We start from the raw sequence: 6,776 nt of genomic DNA, 5'->3' as shown, positions 1-6,776 counted from the left end.
CCAGAAGTCCAAGGACATGAATGTTGTATCTTTGATCATAGTCCCACAAGTCCCTAAAGCTCTGTTCATTTTTTTTTTTTTACTCTATTTTCTATTGTGCAACTTGGGAAATTTCTATTGTTTTATCTTCAAGTTCACTGATTTCTTTATCATCTCTGGTCTGATATTAAGCTCATCTAATGAGTTTTTTGCTTTGGTTATTGTATTTTTCAATTCTAAAATTTTCCTTTGGTTCTTGTTGTTTTTTTTTTTTTTCCTTCTCTACTTCTTTGCTGAGATTTTCCATTTTTTAATGTATAATGATCATGTTGATGACTGGTCCTTGAAATATTTTTAGAATGACTCCTTTAATATCCTTGTTAGATAATATCCATGTCATATTGGTGTTGTCTTTTCTCATTCAGGTTGAGATTTTCATGTTTTTTTGAAATGAGTAGTGACTTTTAATTGAAATCTGGACATTCTGGGTACTATGTTATGAGACTGAGTCTTTTAAAATTTTTATTTATTTAGTTAGTAATTTTTGGCTACTCTGGGTTTTTGTTGCTTCTCAGGAGTTTTCTCTAGTTGCAGCAAGCAGGGATTACTTTCTGGGTATGGAGCACAGACTCTAGAGCACATGGGCTCAACAGTTTCAGTTCTCAGGCTCTGGAGTGTGGGCTCAGTAGTTCTGGTGCTTGGGCTTAGGTGCTCTACAGTATGTGAGATCTTCCTGTATCAATCCAGTGTTCCCTGCATGCAAGGCAGACTCTTAGCCACTGGACCACCAGTGGAAGCCCAAGACAGTCTTTTTATATCTTGTGTTTTAATTGGCCTCCTGACACCACTCCAGTGGTGCCACCTCCTTAGTGCTAGGTGATGAGGCAGGATGCATGAAGTCTACATTCTCACTGACTTCCTGCCAATGTCAAGACACAAATAAAATTCACATTCATCGCTATTTCTTCAATTTCTGAAAATTGATCCATGGATAAGGGGAATAATATAATTTTCAAGAGTAATAGGCTAGCTGTACTGGAGTTATTCCAGGCTTTAACAGTGGATTTACCATAAGTTTTTCCATGCTTTGTGGAAGTTTCAGAGAACTAATTGTGCTGCCAGGAACCACAGTGGACCCACTGTAGACAGGCAGGGTACACTGACCTTGGGATGAGTAAGAATCATCCTTCTGAAGCAAAGGACCTTTTCTGAAGCAAGAGAAAAGAGAAATGAGAATTGGCTTATTTTAATTCTTTCAAGAGACACAAAAGTTAAGACTTCAATATGGTAGAAAGTTGTTAAAAGGACATGAACTTGGGCCTAGAAACAAGTATATGATCCAACTATATAAGACAAATAAAAACTTGCAATGTAAACCAAAACATAAAAAGTACGTAACAGTGTTACCAGTGCTAGTCTTTGTAGGAACGCATATCTGTCCTATGACTATTCTCCTCCAACTGTGTTGTAAGGTGCATGAATATTTTTAAAATGAGAAAGATACAATAATCTGTACATTTAGAATCTACACACAGTGTGTAGTTTATGTAAAGAAATGCTCAGGTGTCACAGGAAGTGACAGAGAAGAGGCGACAAGTCCTGATCTGAGGTATACTGGTCCCATGGTACCAGACTTGCGTGGGAGATGTCATCATTGCACTATTTTTAAAGAAAAGCCTTTTATTTTTCAATTAAAATAATATATGTCCATGTAAAAAATTTACACAATAGAAGTGAGTAAAGTCAGGGAGCCCAGGCTGGGACTCTGTGATGACCTAGAGGGGTGAGATGGGAGAGGGGAGGGAGGCTCAAGAGGGAAGAGATATATATTATGACTGATTTGCATTGTTGTATGGCAGAAACAAATATAACATTGTAAAGCAATTATCCTCCAACTAAAAAAAAAAGTGTATTAAGTAGTGAAAATTTGCTTCTCCTGCATGCAATCCATTGTCCCCCTTTCTACCCATGAAATAGTCTAAAATAAACATTTAAAAATATTTTAGCAGGATAGCCATTTTTATCAAATAAAAATTTAAGTTGACCACTGAACATGTAAAAGATAGATTGGGGACATCTAGTGACCCCTCCAGGCTTCCCAGGTAGTGCTAGCTGTAAAGAATCTGCCTGCCAATGCAGGAGATATAGAGATGTGGGTTTGATCCCTGGGTGGGGAAGATCCCCTGGAGGAGGGAATGGTAACCCACTCCAGTATTCTGAAGAATACTGTATGCCTGAAGAATCTCCATGGATTGAGGTGCCTGGCAGGCTACAGTCCATAGGGTTGCAAAGAGTGGGACACAACTGAAGCGACATAGTGACTCAGTGTCTGAGGAGACTTAGAAGCCAAGGATCAAAAGAAGCCATAAAAATGTCAAGTTAAGCATTTTAAACTGATTGGTTAGAAATGATACATGTCAAGGACAGGAGCTAACCAAAAATGTACAGATGAATACTAGTAAGGATATAAACTGCTGTCAGTCCTGCCTTTTCAGGGACACTTCACCCTCTTTCAGTGTCTATGCTGAGAGCTTTTACTTTTCTTTAAAATAAATCCTATTTGCTTGCTACTGTGAAAAAAATATGCTCTGCTGAAATCCTTCAGAGAGTTCCGATTTTTTGAACATAAGTCACCTGTTCTCCTTGCTTGGCTCTGCAATGAACCTTGCTCCAAACTTCATTCAGGTTTCTTTGGCCTCATTGTTCATCAGGCACATGAACTTGCACTTGGTAACAAGTGTAAACTTAAAGGAAAGTGTACAACATAAGAGTCATGAGTGTAAGTTTTATTCAAGGTCTTATTGAGAATTAAAGCCCAGGAGACAGCCACTCAATGACTTGAATAAACTGCTCCAAAGACCTAGGGGAGGAGTCTGTATATATATGAATTTTTTGTCTGGAAAAATAAATACATGTAGTCAAGTATACCTTTTGATGAAAAATTTCTGCTAATCATGAAGAGCACATATCTCAAGTGCTTTTCTGTGTATGGAAAGATGCAAATATCTGGGGTCAATGAAATTCTTCCTCAGGTGTACATTTAACTATTTAGGACCCATTTACCCAAAGCATGTAGTGCTTCATTTGGGTTTTTTCATCATGAATTCTTTTTAGGATTCACTGTTGGTGGGCTAGTACAATGGACTGGGACTTCACTGTTGTATAACTTGATGAGCAGTGCTCTTTGGTTTTGTTGTTATATACAGAAGTAGGGAATATTACTGCCCTGAGGTGAAGGTACCTAAACCAAACACCCAAGATTGAGGAAGCAAAGAGGGGAAAAGTAGTTTCTGACATCCAGTCCACAGCCCAGAAGCCTGCATGCTGTGGTGCTCTTTTACCCCTGGCTCTCTCTGGAGAGCTCTGCCTTGAGGACTCTCAAAGATTCAGGCCTTGTTCTGCAGTTCTATTCTGGCCACCATGGGCAGGAAGCCCTCCAGATTAGTGGTGCCCATAGAGAATTCTTGGAGCAGATAGAGTACTACAGAGATCATTCTTGCCCTGCCCCTGCCTTAGAAATAACATGTGCCTCCTGTTACAAGTTATCATCTGTACAGACTGAGATGGTCAGAAGTAGGAAGGGGCACTCCAAGGCCTTCTCACTTATTTATTCAGTAACTCTGGTCTTAGCACTTATCCTGTGCCAGGTGAGACTGTGTGCAGTATTGAGAATTACCAAGTGGTCAAACGCATAAAAGCAAGACATGAAAGAAAAGAGCAAGTGCTATACTAAACACAACAGGACATTGTGAGGAAGACTTGGGAGGCTCTGAAAGGCCTCACTGAGGTGATATTTCCTGGGGCCAGAATGGAAAGTGGGAGCCAGCCCTGCACATAATGGGGGCAGTATGTCAGGGAGAGGGTACCACTGGTGTAGAGACTCAGACGGAAGTGAATTGGCCAGAGGAGGTAAATAGATGACCCGTGTGGCTTGAGGGAGCCTGAGAGTAAGAACAGGAGATGAGGGTGAATTCCGGGCTCAAGTCCTGGGACCTGGTAGACTGCTTTTTTACAAACTCACGCACCTGAAAATTGTCAGGCTTCATCTTGGACTCAGGGCCTTACTTAGTTTCTTTCGTTCTTCTGTCATTGGCACTCCCTCTGTTCTCTCCTATATGTACTTCTCAATAGGACAGCATCTAACATCTGTGCTTTTGCCCCCCAGATACAGGAATATGACACAGAGATGCCCCCCAGATACAGGAATATGACACAGAGAGATACCAAGAGAAACAGAGAGAGAGAGGGAGACTGAAAGAGAGAAATAGCAAGAGAGAGATAAAAGGTAGGAACATTAGAGAATGAATGAGAGGAAACTGACAATCTCTTTGTAATTCAAACTTAAACTTGACATCCCATCATCTTGATTGTATTCTTTTGGTCTGAAGCCACTTAATAACCACTAAGTATGACAGGAGGATGTGTGTACCAGGGCTGGGGATGAGTGGCAACCACTTTGGAGTGGATATGGTGATAAATTCACTGTTGTTCACCCAGAGCAAGAAATAGAGTAAGACTTTTAAAAAAAGAAAAGAAAGAAAGACAGACTGTGTCTCATTTGGTTGTGTCAGAGCCTATGTTCTCTTACAAATGGATCTTGATTGACAGCTTATTTGGAGGTTCTAGCTGAGGAGCACAGCTATTCAAATACCCTTGATGGAAGAACTGTCCTCTCTATTGGGGAGGGTCGTCCTCTTCAACCCAGTGTGCAGCTTCTGGGAGGAACACATATGGTGTGGTGGGAAGGAAGGAGACAACTGCCTTGTCAGTCAAGTCAGCTGAGTCAACCATGGTGATCAATGGGGTTACAGATGTGGCAATCAGATGGCTCTCACATCCTGAGGTAAGACTTTGAATTCATAGATACTATTGATATTAAAGGTTAAAATATGCTCCCTGGGTGTAATAAGATTCTCACCAGGCAGAATATAAATTTATGTTAAAGATAATTTAAAAGCCCAAGGGAAGCTGTGAAGTATAATAATTATGGAAGGAGCTGTACCTGGATCTCTCTTCAAGTAAAGTAAAACATCCATGACATTTTTATGTGTAAGAGAAGTTCACTTAAATAATTTTTTTATTATTATATTTTTCTATTTATTTTACCATACATTGACATGAACCCCCCATGGGTGTACATGTTTTCCCCTTCAGAACCCCCCTTCCACCTCCCTCCCCATCCCATCCCTCCAGGTCATGCAGGTGCACCAGCCCCGAGCACCCTGTATCATGCATTGAACCTGGACTGGCGATTCGTTTCATATATGACAATTTACATGCTTCCATGCTCCCATATCATTCCGCCCTCGCCCTCTCCCATAGAGTCCATAATACAGTTCTATTTATCTGTGTCTCTTTTGATGTCTCGCATACAGGGTTATCTGTACCGATTGACTAAATACCATATATATGTGTTAGTATACTGTATTGGTGTTTTTCTTTCTGGCTTACTTCACTCTGTATAATAGGCTCAGTTTCATCCACTTCATTAGAACTGATTCGAATTCTTTTTAATGGCTGAGTAATATTCCATTGTGTATATGTACAACAGCTTCCTTATCCATTCATCTGCTGATGGGTATCAAGGTTGCTTCCATGTCCTGGCTATTATAAACAGTGCTGCGATGAATATTGGGGTACACATGTCTCTTTCAATTCTAGTTTCCTCAGTGTGTATGCCCAGCAGTGGGATTGCTATGTCATATGGCAGTTCTATTTCCAGTTTTTTGAGGAATCTCGACACTGTTCGCCATAGTGGCTCTACTAGTTTACATTCCCACCAACAGTGTAAGAGGGTTCCCTTTTCTCCACATCCTCTCCAGCATTTATTGTTTGTAGTCTTTTGGATAGCAGCCATTCTGATGGGCATGAAATGATACCTCATTGTGGTTTTGATTTGCATTTCTCTGATAATGAGTGATGTTGAGCATCTTTTCATGTGTTTGTTAGCCATCTGTATGTCTTCTTTGGAGAAGTGTCTGTTTAGTTCTTTGGCCCACTTTCTGTTTGGGTCGTTTATTTTTCAGGAATTGAGCTACAGGAGTTGCTTGTGTATTTTTGAGATTAATTGTTGGTCTGTTGCTTCATTTGCTATTATTTTCTCCCATTTTGAAGGCCGTCTTTTCACCTGGCTTATGGTTTCCTTTGTTGTACAAAAGCTTTTAATTTTAATTAGGCCCCATTTGTTTATTTTTGTTTTTATTTCCAATATTCTGGGAGGTGGGTCATAGAGGATCCTGCTGTGGTTTATGTCAGAGACTGTTTTGGCTATGTTTTCCTCTAGGAGTTTTATAGTTTCTGGTCTTACGTTTAGATCTTTAATCCATTTTGAGTTGATTTTTGTGTATGGTGTTAGAAAGTGTTCTAGTTTCATTCTTTTACAAGTGGTTGACCAGTTTTCCCAGCACCACTTGTTAAAGAGATTGTCTTTTCTCCATTGTATATTCTTGCCTCCTTTGTCAAAGATAAAGTGTCCATAGGTACATGGATTTATCTCTGGGCTTTCTATTTTGTTCCATTGATCTATATTTCTGTCCTTGTGCCAGTACCGTACTGTCTTGATGACTATGGCTTTGTAGTATAGCCTGAAGTCAGACAGGTTGATTTCTCCAGTTCCATTCTTCTTTCTCAAGATTGCTTTGGCTATTCGACGTTTTTTGTATTTCCATACAAATTGTGAAATTGTTTGTTCTAGTTCTCTAAAGAATACCGTTGGAGGCTTGATAGGGATTGCATTGAATCTATAGATTGCTTTGGGTTGTATACTCATCTTCACTATCTTGATTCTTCCAATCCAT

This window comes from Giraffa tippelskirchi, chromosome 3 (assembly GCF_054371585.1).
Source record: "Giraffa tippelskirchi isolate mGirTip1 chromosome 3, T2T-mGirTip1v1.2.pri, whole genome shotgun sequence".
Taxonomy (NCBI): domain Eukaryota; kingdom Metazoa; phylum Chordata; class Mammalia; order Artiodactyla; family Giraffidae; genus Giraffa; species Giraffa tippelskirchi.
This window is presented reverse-complemented; position numbering follows the sequence as displayed.